A 14,951-nucleotide genomic window follows, 5' to 3' on the forward strand; every position below is an offset into this window, starting at 1 on the left:
CACTGCCCTCGAGATAAGGCCCAGCTCATTAACCTCAACTTGCCAGGTGGTCCTCTCCTCCAAGCCTTTGCCCATGTGAGTCCTTCTGCCTGGAGTGCCCTCCCCACCTTCTGCAACTAACCCTCACTCACTCCCCCAAGACCCCCTTCCAGCATCCCTTCCACCAGGAAGCCTCCCGGAGGCCCTGGCATAGCTGTTCTCCCCCTCTCCCCAGCCCTGCCCCATGGCTGTGAGACCAGGAGACATCTGGCTGAAAATCTTAAAAATAAGTCCTGTAAACTAGTCATTGGATGCATTAAAGGCTCTAATCAGCCGGGATCACGATGCGGGGCCTGATAACCCGGCTGTTTTGTACCAGCTGCCCTGTGATGACATGGGCCAACTCTTCTGAGAAGTGTGCGCATGGAGAGGCCCCAAAACCACCCTCCCCCCACTGCTGATAGCAGATAACATCCCCTGAGCTGTGGTTTTCGCAGCCATCAGACTTGTGGTGCCAGATCGACCGAGCAGAGCGAGATCAAAACAGTATCTGGGCCCGGCCGTGGTCAGGAGTGAAGGGCAGCGCGTGGGGCGCTCGGGGATGCGAGGGTCAGGCAGGGGCCCCCAGTGCCCGATGAAAGCAGTGGGTTAGTATTATGCACAGTGGGGCTTTTTCCATCCATTTCACACTGGAGAAATTGAAGTCCGATGGGTCCTCGTGCCGCATTCCCTGGGTCTATCTTGGCCAAGTAGGCGTCCCGATGGGTCTCAAACACCCTTTGCTTCATAGAAGGGGTTCAGGAGTGCTGGAATGAACTGCCGTCAGGCCTGGGGCTGCCCGGGGGAAATGTGTGGAGCGTCTTAGGGGTTGGCAGCAAGTGTCAGCAGCTCCAGTTCCTCTGCCTAGGATGGTGGCCTATTTTCTGTCACACGATCAAGTCTCTGCAAAGGGGCAGCACGTGGGGGGCAGTTCAGTCTTCCTGGGTTCAGGTTTCAGGCTCGCAGTTGTTGGCCAAGGACTCGGGTCCTAGAGAGGCCAACTCAGCTGGGCTCTGCTGGAGACACAGCCTTGGCTCCAGAATGCACCCATGCTGTTCCACGCCGTTTCACACTGTTCCATCTTCCTCAGGAAAGCACACGCAGACTCAAATTCACTGCACCCTGGGGCTTCCAAGGGCAGGTCTGAAGGCCCTGAAGTTCCAAAGGCAGGGCTGGGTCTGTGGTACATCCATCCACTTTCAGCAAATATTTTCCAAACAGCTGTATCATGCTGCAGCATACCTGACCTAGGTATGTCCACAGGCATGTTTAGGATAAAATCCAAACCCTTTTGTTGAGGCCCACAAGGCCCTGTGGTCTGGCCCCTGACACCCTCTGACCCCACCTTCTCCCATTCTCAACACACCAGCCTCCCTCCTGTGCCAGGATCACTGGGCACTGTCTGTCTCTGGGCCTTTTCACTGGCTGTTCCTTCTGCCAAGAATCCTGTTCCCTCTGGCTCACTCCCTCACCTCCTGCAGGTCTGAGCTCAAACAAGGAGGCCTTCCTTGACTTTCCCAGCTGAAATAACCCTCCTAGCCCCACCCATCTCCTTAACTTGATTCACTTTTCTGTACCACAAAGATTTTTCCTGATGTTATGTCGCACGTTTATATACTTACTGTTTCTTTCTCCATTGGCAGGTATCTTGTCTGTCTTGTTCACTGCTGTACCCCAGCCAGGCATGCTGCATCTGCATAATAAATAGCTGTGAACGGATGGATACGGTCAAGGGGAGGTGTGTGGGGGGGGCTGATTTGGGTTGGGGGAGGTTGCTGGAACCTCTCTGAGCTGACACTGGATATGAGGCTTGAAGAGTTTGCTCCTGGGGAAGTCGGCCCAGGAGTGGCCCAGGACAGGGACAGAGCAATCGGGAGCTGCAAGGCGAAGGGGTAGCCAGAGTCCCCAGGCTTCGCTTGGGTCCCAGGTTCTGAGATTATTCTTTTTCTGTTCCCCCCATAGGATCTGGGGGTTGATGTGTGTTCATGTCCAGCTAACTCCTTAAATAAACTTTCTATTTTGGAATAATCTTAGGCTTCCAGACAAGTCGTACAGGCCGTACCCTGTAGCCCTCCTCCCAACCTCCCCCATCAACATTTGACATTTTCACGGTACCTTTGCCAAATTGAAGGAATGAATGTTGGTGTGTTTACGTTACTATTAACAAAATGCCAGACTTTATTTGAACATCACCAACTTTTCCACTGGTGCCTTTTTTCTGTTCCAGGATCCCACATTGCATTTAGTTGCTGGGCTGTTTTAAAAATACAGATTCTTTTTTTTTTTTTCTTTGCAGTACGTGGGCCTCTCACTGTTGTGGCCTCTCCCGTTGCGGAGCACAGGCTCCGGACGCGCAGGCTCAGCGGCCATGACTCACGGGTGCAGCTGCTCCACGGCATGTGGGATCTTCCCGGACCGGGGCACGAACCCGCGTCCCCTGCATCGGCAGGCGGACTCTCAACCACTGCGCCACCAGGGAAGCCCCTAAAAATATGGATTCTATGTATTGGAAACCCAGCTGTGAAACTGGAAAAGGCTTGAATGGGGGGCTGGGTGGTGTCTGTGGACCTCTGTGAGGCTGTCCCTGAGCAGGAGGTCCCCAAGGTCAAGGGCATGCTGAGGGGAAGCCAGGGGAAAGTTGAGGCTCCATCTGGGAAAGAATCTGCTAACCCTGGGAGCTGATTCTGGGGCGAGTGTCCCACCAGGTTGCCCCATGGGTAGTGAGCGCCCTGTCATGGGGGCATGTAAGGAGGTTCTGTTTGGGTTCCTAGAGATTTTATGGAGACCTCTGGTCTGTGCAGGAAAGTTGGATGGGATGAGCAAGTCTCTGATTCCTACTTGAGGCAAATTCCCTGGAGCACATCTGCCCTGTTCTTGTGATCCACCCACATTTCTCTTTGCCTTCAAGTCTGAGGAGATGAGTTTTCATGCTGTGCAAGCAGGTCCTCCTCTCTGAGCATGTGTCTCTGTCTGTAAAATAGGGGCTTCCACTTCTCACACACTAGGATGACTATCTTCAAAAAGACAAAAACGGGCTTCCCTGGTGGCGCAGTGGTTGAGAGTCCGCCTGCCGATGCAGGGGACACGGGTTTGTGCCCCGGTCCGGGAAGATCCCACATGCCGCGGAGCGGCTGGGCCCGTGAGCCATGGCCGCTGAGCCTGCGCGTCCGGAGCCTGTGCTCCACAACGGGAGAGGCCACAACAGAGAGAGGCCCGCGTACCGCAAAAAAACAAAAACAATCAAGAGTTGGTGAGGTTGTGGAGAAGTTGGAACCCTCCTAAACCTAAACCGGTTTAGTCGCCTGGAGAAGGATTTGGCGGTTCCTCAAAGCTAAACATCGAGTTACCATATGACCCAGCAATTCCCCTTCTAGGTACAGACCCAGGAGAAGTGAAAACACGTGTCCACACAAGAGCTTGCGCACACATCCATCCGCACCAGCACTAGTCACGGTCGCCAAATGTGGAAACAACCAAATGCCAGTTGACAGCTGAGTCCCTAAACAGAAAGTGGTCCATCCGTACAATAGAATATTATTCAGCCATAAAGAGGAATGAAGCTCTCATACATGTGGATGTGGATGAACCTCGAAAACATCATGCTGAGTGGAAGAAGCCAATGCGAAAGGCCACATAGCGTGCCGTCCCATTTATATGTAATATCCAAACAGGCAAACCCACGGAGACAGCAAGCAGATTCGTGGTTGTCAGGGGCTGGGGGTTGCGGGGGGCGGAGGAGAAGAGACTACTGATAGGGAGAGGGGTTCCTTTGGGGGTCGTGAAAATGTTCTGGAATTAGATAGAGGTGATGATTGCACCACATGGTGCATGTGCTAAAAACCACTATATCGTACACTTTAAAAGGGTTGACGTGGTGAATTTTATGTTATGTAAATTTTATCTTGATTAAAAATATCAGAGCTAGCCTCTACGACCACCCCTAAAGCGGGGGAGTTGTTGGGGGCACAGGTACTGTCCCCTCCCCTCTCCCTTTGGACCCTCAGAGCAGGGTGGGTGCTGGCAGCCCACCCAGTGAGGGTGCCCCAGTGCCCACTGACGCTCCTGCCCACCACGCCCAGGTGGCAGCTACTCAGGCTAGGGTGATAAAGGGGGAAGTGGGGCTTTTCGTGGTTCCAGGGCCCCTGGATTTGCATCGGCCACTTTTACATAAAAATCTTTCCAGGCTGTGCCCAGCGGGCCCTGAAGCCGGCCATGGGGTCGGTGGGCTGTGCACCGGGGGCGAACTTGCTGGAAGCTTCTGCAATACCCAGTCCGACCTGCTGGTTCCTGTTTTGGGGGAATGTTATCACTGCTGGCTTCTTAGAAAGAGCCCGAGGTGGGGGGAGCCTGCCAGCCCCCAGTGAGTCCTGGCATCACCTTTGCCCTCTCTTTCCCTGGGGTGGGGGGCAGACAGGAGCTCTATCCGGGGGTCGGCAGGGGCACAAGGCCGGGGGTTGGGGGGTGGTGATGACAGGGGCCATTTACCAAGCACTGCCTGTGTCCCTGGCTGTCTGTGTGCTGTGGGTCATCTCCTGGGACCCCCATAAAATGTGTTTCCCCCAGACCCATAGTTCAGTTGAGAACACGGGGGTTCATAGAGGTGTGATGATCAGACTGAAGCCAGGCTGGGGTTCGAGCTGCTGGCCTGGGGTCAAGCCCAGGCCGATAAAACTCCCGTTTCGATAAGCTGGGGGGATGACCTGCCACAGTTTACTCAGGCAACAAATATTTACCGAGCTCCTCCTGGTGCCAAGGTCTGGGCTGGGAGCCGGAAATTTGATGGGCAGTAAGCCGGCAAGGTCTTACCCTCCCAATGGCCGATGGCCAGGGAACAGATGAGAGAAAGTCAAATGAGTAAGGTGATATCAGAGAGCATGGTAGGGGGACGGAGGTGGGTCCCAGAGCCACAGGGAGGGCCTGAGCAAGGGAGGTGGACAGGGGGGTCTTGATGGTGACGGCTTGCCTGCTCTGCGCGAGGTGGGTGTCCCCTGACAGGCGTCTCTTCCATTGCCCTCTCTTTCCTGCTTTGGTTTCACCCCCTCGAGCCTGAATTTGCATTATTGGGACATTTCTTCTTTTTAAAACTCCTACCTTCTGCCTTCTCTGCAGAGTCTCTCTTGGTGCAGCCTGGAGGGTACCGCTCCTGTCCCAACGGACCCCCATAAACAAAGGATTTCTTCCTCGGCTTCGGGTTTCTCAGAAAAACTGCCTCCGCGGTCCCGGGTTATGAAATGCACCCTGAGCTGACCAGGAAGACCCTGTGGGACTCACTGCCTACCGAGTGCCCCCTGCAACAGGACCGGAAAGGACCCCTCATAACTTTCCTGGGTCCCCATTTTACCGATGAGGACCCAGAGGCCAGTGAGCTCAGACTGGGACTCGAACCCGGGATGGCTGCCTCTTGGGCGCAACGATCCTTCCTACCCTGAGGCGCACGGGGCATCAGACCGGAAAGACAGAGACCCTGGGAGAGTCAGGCAGGCTCACGTTGCACCTCCACCGTTAACATGTAGCCAAGTAGCCTGGCCTTGCTGGGCATCAGTTTCCCCCTCTGGCAAATGGGCTGAGCGTTCCCCCCTCGCTCCATCATAAACGCTCCTGCTTGTGGCTTCAGTGGCCTTTGCATACGTCCACCCCGTGTTGTCAGCCTCCCCTTAAACCCCTCGATGGCATAGCTTTGGTTTCAGGATAACGTCCATGCTCTTCGCTGTGGCTTTTGAGGCTGTATGTGGCCAGTCCCTGCCCCCCACCCCGGACCCGGGTCTCTGCCAGATCCTCAGACACATGAGGCTCCCCCAGGACCCCAGGCCTTTGCACTTGCTCTTCCTGCCTCCATCCATGCCTCTGAACCTCAACCAGTTATTGCCTACTTACCTGTCAGTCTCAGCCTGACGTCAAACTGCCTTCTTTCCTTTTCTGCTTTTTAAATGTTTTCTTCAAGTGTAACATATAGACAGAAAAGTGCCTAAATCCTAAGTCTATGGCTCGATAACTTTTCACAAAGTAGACACACCTGTGTAACCAGCACCCAGCTCAAGAAACAGAGCATTCCCAGCCCTAACCCTTCCTGCCAAACTTCCTGGTGGGCTCAACAGTTTTGAATTGATGATTAATGATTACATGAGGGGCCCTCTGTCTCTGATGTGGCTGTCCAATAAGCTGCCGGGTCCTTGGGCTGCATTAATAGAGGTATAGACTCTAGAACAAGGGAGGTGATTTCTCTCCTCATTCTGGGTTGATCAGAGCAGGCAGGCAGCTCCCCCTGCCACTCTGAAATAGGACAGACGGACAGCGGGTTCAGTGAAAACCACCGTGGTACGTATGTGTGTGTGTATACACTTCAGAGCGGTGCCCTGGGAGAAGGCACTGGAGGCTTTAAGGCATTTAACTTAGAGAAGGACAGACCCAAGTCCCTGTCACCTCATCCGGGTGGTTCCATGGCAGAGCAAGGCAGGGTGCAGGTCCGCTCTGAAGGAGGCGCGGGTTCCAGGCTACTTTGATGGTAGTGAGCATCCCGTCAGGAGAACGATGGCAGCCTGATGCCCAGGGCAGCAAGGAGAGCAGGAGCTCATTACTACAGGCTGCCCAAGACAGAGATAGTCTAACGCCTTCCCTCACACCAGGCCCTGTAGAGAGGAGGGGGAGGGGGAGGACTGCAGGGGACCTGTGGCCATGCTGAGACCTTTCTCAGGCGGGGAGATGGAAGCCCAGAACCTGCCCAAGCTCATTGGGCCAAAACTGGCTTTCCAGGCACAGGCCGGCCTTGGAGCTCCGGCTTTGGGTGGAGTTCAGGTCAGGTTATATCTGGCATGGCCGTTCCCTTTCGCCGGCTGCAGCTGCCCGGGGTGGGGGCCGCTGGGCACGCTCCACCACCTGCACTGGCAAGCGGCCGCAGGTGCTGGGCCGGCCACTTTACATAACCACGCTTGGTCTCCCCTGCCTTGCTCGCTGTCCTGCCCCCTCGCCTCTCACCAGGAAAGGGCCAGGGGTCTGAGAGCAGGCGCCGACTCCGAGCCCCAGTGAACTCTTGAGTATTTTTATTTCACTTCTGCGTTTCACTTTTACTGGTCTTGGGCGAAATGTGCGTGCTAGTCAGACCCCAAGCAGTAGCTATTGGGTTAGGGACGGTTCTGTTCTGTGTCGAGCAGGCTGGGGATGGGGGAGCACACAGACCTGGGTTTGAATCCCACCCCTGCCACTGGCTGGCCGTGTGGCCTCTGGAGCTACACTCAGCCCCTCTAAGCCTCCTGAGAGGTGCATGGGGTGTGGGAAGAGACCTCGGGCCTGGGTTCTGATGCGACCCTGCCTCTGGCCTGCTGTGTAGCCTCAAGCAAGTCCCTTCCCCTCTCTGGGCCTCAATTATCTCTTCTGTAAAATGGGAATAACTACAGCCACATCCTTGGAATGTTGTCTCTCTGATCCAGCACTTCTTCAGGGTCTGGCTGGGTGCTTGTGCAGGAGAGGTGAGGCATCCTGGAGAGTGTGGACCAGTGGCATGTCCTTGAACTTGAGAAGCTTGAGCTATAAGGATCTCACCATGTGGCTAGTTTAAAATGCAGATTCCTGGGCACTTCCCAGGGTCAGGAGGGGGCGGGTTGGCCCTCAGGTGTCAGCAGGCGCCACATCAGACTGAGAAACTTTAGGAAAGGCTCTGGGACCCGAGTTTGTGTTGCCCGGGACAGGACCGAGGAGGGCTGTGGGGAGGGGAAAACCGAGGGCCAGAGAGGTGAAGTCATTCACGCTGGGTCGCTCAGCCGGCAAGTGGCTGCACTGGGATTGAACGGCGAGTCGCACACACAGGCCCTGGCACCTCCAGCGAGCCTGGCGCTGGGGCGCGCTCTGCTCTGAGCACCCAGGTGTTCACGTTCCATCGGCCTCAGGGCCAGCGGGAGCTGCCGAGGAATGTGAAGCTTCAAGCTTCCCCCGGGAACAACTGGCAGCCCGGTCGGGGTTTATATAGTGGCTCCCAAAATATCTGGCCGCAGATAGGCTGAGGCAGGCGAGGGCGCGGCTGGCCAATGCCGTGGCTTCCTGTCCTGCCAAGATGTTTCCTGCCGATAGCCAGGCCCAGTGGCCTTATCTATGACCCTGGGGCCGCCAGAAGGACAGCACCCCCTACCAGGGGACAGGCTGTTCTGGCCCGGGGAAGGGGCTGCAGGGACCCAGGAGAAGGTCAGAGAAAGCAGCAGCCCTCTGAGGGTGGTGGGTAGTTAGGTCAACTCACGCGTTTGGGGAAGGAGCGTTGTACTCGGAGCCCAACTGCCCCAGGGTTGAGTTGCGGCTTTGGGGCTAAATGACTGTGTGACTCTCGGGAGCTGGGTCCCTCTCAAAGTCACCCTCATCCATCAAGTGGGGATAGCGGTGTCTCCATTTTCATTTAACATCCCCCACCCTGGCCCCCCAGCCTGGACCTCAAGGAGCCCCAAGTCTGGGGGAGACAGAGCTGGACACAGATCCCGTCCCCAACCCTGCAGCATCAGGGCTTGGCTAGAAGGAGGGTGGAGGCTGGAGGAATTCAGGTGTCTGTCTAGGGTGGCTGCCTGGAGGAAGGACGCCACAGCTGGGGTTCAGTGGGTATGTAGGAGCCCATCAAGCAGAAGACATGGAAGGGATGACCAGGCTGAGGGAACAGTGTGTGAGAATGCTTGGAGTCAAAGTGACACTCTCCCCATTTCACAGCGAAGGAAGCCGAGATTCCAAGAGGAAGTGATTCCATGGCTCTGAAACCTGGCTCTTCCTCCTGTACCTGCTGCCGAGCTCCTGGGAGGAGACATGTTCCCTCTCAGTGGAGACCCTGGGACATGGGGGACTTTTTTTAAAAAATTCAAATTTGATTTTACTGCAGCCCAAACAGTACAATTAACTATACATAAATACACTATATATATATATATGTTACGTATATGCACACACATTTTAAGTTACAGGAAATAACAAAGTGAATAAAATTTTCTAGGAAATAACGTTTATTGTGGTAGATGGTGTTAAAGTTACAGTTGCCTACAGCCATAACTCAACATCCTTAATTTGGTGTAAGTGTGACACATTTTCTTGCCTTCCTGCGTCCTGCTAAGTCACCGTACCTACTGCTTTATTAAACTGATACGCTGATATTAAACATTACTCATTTCACTTATACTCTGATTCTAAAAAGGGGTTTTCACCTCTGACTCTCACCAGCTCCACCATGGTCCTCCCGGACCTGGTGGCCAAGGCTAGGGGGTCTGATGGGAGCAGCAGGGAGGGACTGGGGTCAAAGATGAGTCTCAAGGTTCCAGCTGGGGTCTGAGACAGGGTCACTGGCCCTGCCTCTGTCTTACCCTGTGGCTTCAGGGAGGTTGTCCACACCTCCCTGCCCTTGGAGGGAGGGGCCGAGATGCCCCAGAGCACCAGCATCCCTGGACTCTTTACCCAGGACAACCCAGTTCCTGCCTGCTCACCCCATCCCCCCCCTCGCTGGCTCAGGTTGGAGATTTTGTGCACAACGCAGGGAGGGTCGATGGGGTGAGAGGTGAGGGAACTGCTGGTTTTCATCCCCTCTTTCATGGTTTTCAAGACGCGTGAGCAAAATATGAAACTTTGTTCTATGAATCCGTGCTGCCTCCATGGGGCCTGAGCCACTTGGGTCTCCTGGTGGGAGGACTCAAAACTGTGGGGCAGAGGGACTCAGACAAATACATGTACATGAATATTCACAACAGCATTTTCACAGAAGCCGAAAAGTGGAGAGAAACCAAATGCCCATTGATGGGTGAAAGCTAAACAAAATGTGGTCCATAATACAAGGAAATATTAGCCCTAAAAATGAATGAAGCCTGACACATGCTACAACGGGGATGAACCTCAAATGTGTCACACTGAGTGAGAGAAGCCAGACGCAGAAGACCACCTAGCGCATGATCCCGTTTATATGAAATGTCCCAAGAGGCAAATCCATCGGGGCAGGAAGCAGACAAGCAGTTTCAGGGACTGGGGGAGGGGGGGACAGGGAGGGACTGCTCATGGGCACAGGGTTCCCTTTTGGGGTGATGAAAGTGATCTACAATTAGATACTGCTGGTGCTTGCACAACTTTGTAAAGGCACAAAGGGCCCCTGAACTGTTCGCTTTAAGATGGCTCATTTTATGTCATGTGAATTTCACCTCCATTAGAAAAACGATTTTTAAACTGTGTGGCAGTGTCCTGGGGCTTGTTTCTGGGTGGTTTCAAAATTTCAAATGGTGAAGCCTTTGCTATCATCTGGTTTTCTTAGCTGATGGGCTCCCCCATTATGCAGTCAGTGCTCCTAGGAAGACCTGCTACTGGAGCTGGGGTGATGGTGGTCCTGCCTCTGCCGTTCTGATGTCCATGCTGATGAAACACCTGAGTGCCTTAGCTCTGCCAGCCTGTTGGACCCTCAGCTGCACAGGCCCCCTAGCCCCGAGTCCCCTCACAGAATCCTCCCTGAGAGGCAAGGGCCACTGTGAGCCCATTTCCCAGATGATGTATTGAGGCTCCGATGCTCTTGGTTACCCAGCCAGCAAGTAGCCGAGCCCCAGTCTCACTCAGGTCTGGCTGGCTCCAACGCCGTGTGCTCGGCACCTCGCAGGTCCTCGCTGTTGGGTCTAGGACCCCTCCCTCCTCAAGCGGTGGCATGGTGGGTGCTGCAATGTGACTGCACGCCTCCACACACACCCACTCACGTGGCTGGGCTTCTGTCGCTCCAGGCCTTCTGGGAAGCCGCGCCAGGTGCAACCTGTTTCTCTTAGAAGGGAGCAGAGCCAGGAGGAGGATGGGAAATGCTCTCAGCGTCTGAGTGCAGGCAGGGCGGGAGATGGGCTGTGCAGGAACTGCTGAGGGGCTGGGAACGTTCTGGGCTATGTGGAGAGGCGGGCAGCCTGTGGTTTTGGGAACTGGGACAAGCCAGCCCCTGCTGGTTGACACTAGGCACAGGACTCCTGCTCTCCAACCTGTTTTCTTCTATGAAATGGGCTTTATAAGAGCCACTGCCTCTCAGAGCAGATCTGAGGGATGGATGAGACAATTGAGGGGTCTAGCCCTGCTTGGCAGGCGGAAGTTGGGACAGGAAGGACTGTTCAGGTCCTGGATGGGACGACTGAGAAACACTCTGGGTTTAAAAACAAACAGCCAACAGTATGGCAGTTCCTCAGAAAAATTGAAAATAGATTGCGACAGACGAATGGATGAGCAAAACGTGTTATATATGTATGATGGAATATTATTCAACCTTTAAAAGGAAGGAAATTCTGACACCTGCTACAGCAGGGATGAACCTGGAGGACATGATGCTGAGCGAAAGAAGCCAGTCGCAAAAGGACACGTACTGTGTGATCCCACTTATGTGAGGTCCCTAAAGCAGTCAAATTTGTAGAGACAGGAAGTAGAATGGGAGTTGCCAGGGACGGAGGGAAATGGGGAGGTTAGTGTTTAATGGGGACAGAGTTTCAGTTTTGCAAGATGAAAAATTCTGGAGATGGACAGTGGTGATGGTTGCACAACAAAGTGAATGCACTTAATGCCACTGAACTGTGCTCTTAAAAATGGCTCAGATGGTGAATTTTAAGTTATGTGTATTTTACCACAATTTAAAAAAAGAAGCAAACAGCCCGATGATCCCTCCTGGTGGAGCAGCTCTGGGCTCAGACTGCACTAGATGAAGTTACCAGGTTTTTCCCTCTGACTAGAGGACCCCCAAACCATCTGCCTGCCAAGCTCCAGCTCATCCTCAAATGTCCCCTCCTCCAGGCAGCCCTCCTTGATCTCCCAAGTAGATTCTAGCTCTGCTATTGCACACCCCCCAGCCCTTTCTCTGGCTCACCCCTGACCTCTCTGAGATGGAGTGTTTGCATCCGGCTCAGTCAAGGGGTGAGGCTGAGCCGATGAGAAGCTGGGGAGTGGGGAGCTCTGCTTTGATGTTGGGAGAGTGTGGAGGCAGTAGCAGGGGAGAGAGGCTTAGAGGACCAAGACCTTTTGCTCAGTAGGCATTGTTGACTGTCCCTCCCACACCTGCCATGTGCCCTGAGGAGCCCCCAGTGTGGGGGACAGAGCAGGACACAGAGTGTGTGGTCAGGACTGGGCAGGGGCTGAGAGGCAGAGAGGGACCTTTGACACCGGCTCAGTGACACTGGAACCTGGCCTGGCCCCGTGGAGGGAGCTGGGGGCCCGGGGGAGAGAGAGGTGCAAAAAGGATTGTCCCTCAAAGGCTGGCCTGGAGAGGGTGCTTGTGTGTTTGTGTGTTTTAGGCACACGTGTACGTGTGTATCTTTCTGTGTATCTGTGTCTGTTGTAGGCGTGTGTCTCTGTGTGTCTGTTGTGTGTGTAGTTGTGTGGCGTGCGTAAATCTGTTCACGCTTTGTGTCTCTGCGTGCTTAGGCACGCGTGCGTGATGCACCCATGTGTGTGCGCGCGCACGTGGCTATGTGGCATTTTTGAGGAACTGAATCCCCTGCTCGGATGTGTTTTCTGCCCAGAGGGTATGGGAGGCCCCTGCATGCCGTCATCCCCGCCACAGCCTCGCTACCCCACAGCCCCAGGTCCCCAAGCCTTCTCGGCTCTCTGGCCACACCCCAAATCCGACCTCTTCTCTCCATCACCCAACACCCCTGGCCTCCCCACCCCCCTCCTGCCTGGGTTCTCCTCTCTCCCATCGGCCGCCAGGGGAAGCTGTGAAAACCTAAACCTCTCTGTGGCTCCCCATCCCCTTCTCTGGGGGGTCCTGGTTTTTGTTCTTCTCTCCCTGCCATGCCTGGCTGGCTGCGTCCTGCCCGTCCCAGGCCTCAGCCTCTACACTGAGTTCCCTGGGTTGCCTTTCCACCCCACGCCAGGCCGGGGCCTCCCTGCCCTCATGCAGCTCCCGACATGCCGTGGTGGAGATATCTGTTGCCCCTACCTCATGCCCCCGAGGGGAGGGGTTTTGTTTTGTGTGGTTCAGTTGCCTCCTTGCATTGAGAACGTGGCCTGGTACTCAGCAGGTTCTCAATAAATATCTGAATGAATGAGGGTGGGAGGAGGGGCTGGAGAGGTCAGAGGAACCAGATGCAGCAGGGACTTGCCTGAGGGCCTGGTCAGGGGACTAAAGCTAAGAAGTCGGCCAAACAACACCTAAGAGGGGCAACGCGTGGTCTTAGAAGCACGTGGTGTGAGTTGGACAAGAGACAAACGCCAGGGATGGTGGCACATCCAGGACAGCTGGGCCCATCCAGTGGAGATGCAGGGGCGTAGGCTAGGTGGGTGCTGGAGGGGAGGGGAGAAGTGGGGGAGCTGAGATTCAGGAGGTGGAAAAGGTGGGAGCATCAATGATCCATGTGGGGGAGATGAGCCTCGATTTCCCGTTTGTGCTTTGGAATAGCTAGGATGGCGCTCACTGAGGCAGGAGAGGCCCCCGGGGTAAGGAGGAGAAGTAGAGTGTTGGGTCCTTCAGAGGATCCTTAACTCTGTGGCCATTTCCTGGGAGGCAGGAGGACCTGGAGACCTTGTCTCAAGATAAAGCCGAGAAAGAGGAACCACTGAGGGGATGGAGACGAAACCACGGTTAGAAAACACAGAGGGGGATGGCGGCCCAGAAGCCGAGGGCAGAGGGGGCCGCTCAAAAAGGTGGGTGTGGTCAGCACCCCACTGGTTCCTCAGTGGGGAGCTTGGCACAGAATCCGGTGGGTGCAAAGTCCAGTTGCAGTGGGGTTGGAACATGCACGAACCACAGCCCTACCAGCAGGGCTGAAATGGAAAAGTCTGATAACACGAAGTGCTGACGAGGATGTGGAGCAAATGGAATCCTAGCTCACCTCTGTGGGAGGTAAAATGGTACAGCCACCTTGGAAGACTGTTTTGCAGTGTCTGCTGAACATAGATCCCCCCTCCCCTATAACCCAGACATTCCACCCCTGGGTATTCATCCACAAGAGATGAAAACATACAGTAGCCACAGGACCTGGGCACACCTGCTTAGAGAAGCTCTGGACACAAGCCGAACGCCCATCAACAGAACTGGCCAAACAAATCGCTGTACAGTTGTGCTGTGGAATAGTATACAGCAAGGAAAAATGATGGAGGATGTGGGCGAATCTTGCGGGTACGATGATGAGCAAAAGCAGCGAGATCAAAAGCAGGACACACTGTGTGAGTCTGTGTACCTGAAGTTCAAGAACAGACAAAATGAACCAGTGGTGTTAGCCAACAGGATAGTAGTTCCTTCTGGGAGGTGGCACGAGGGAGCCTGCCTGGGGGAGGGAGCGGTGTTATGTTATGGGTCAATTTGAACATACACAGAGGTAAAAACGCATCAGGCTACACACCTCAGATCTGAGTATTTGGCACAAATTGCTGTGTGTTTTATCTCAATCCAAAGGTGAATATATACAGTCACAAAAAACACTTTGGGAAGCACTTGAAATACATGAGATTTGGTGGGGTAGGGAGGCTGGGCAGTGATCACTGAAAAGAACTTGACAGAAAATTCCAGGCACGGTATTCCCAGTTTGGCCAGGAGTCATGGCCTTTTAGTCTTATTAAAAACCAGTGAAATTCCTCAAAAAAACTAAACATGGGATTACTGTATGATCCAGGAATTCCACCCTTAGGTATATACCCAAAAGAACTGAAGGAAGGGATGAAAATAGATATTTTTACACCTATGTTTGTAGGAGAATTATTATTATTATTTTTTTTTTCGGTACGCGGGCCTCTCACCACTGTGACCTCTCCCATTGCGGAGCACAGGCTCTGGACGTGCAGGCTCAGCAGCCATGGCTCACGGGCCCAGCCACTCCGTGGCATGTGGGATCCTCCCGGACCAGGGCATGAACCCGTGTCCCCTGCATCAGCAGGCGGATTCTCAACCACTGCACCACCAGGGAAGCCCCAGGAGAATTATTCACATTAGCCAAAAGATGGAAACAACTCAGGTGTCCATCTACAGATGAGTGGCTATACAAAAT

Source organism: Delphinus delphis, chromosome 3 (assembly GCF_949987515.2).
Source record: "Delphinus delphis chromosome 3, mDelDel1.2, whole genome shotgun sequence".
Classification (NCBI taxonomy): domain Eukaryota; kingdom Metazoa; phylum Chordata; class Mammalia; order Artiodactyla; family Delphinidae; genus Delphinus; species Delphinus delphis.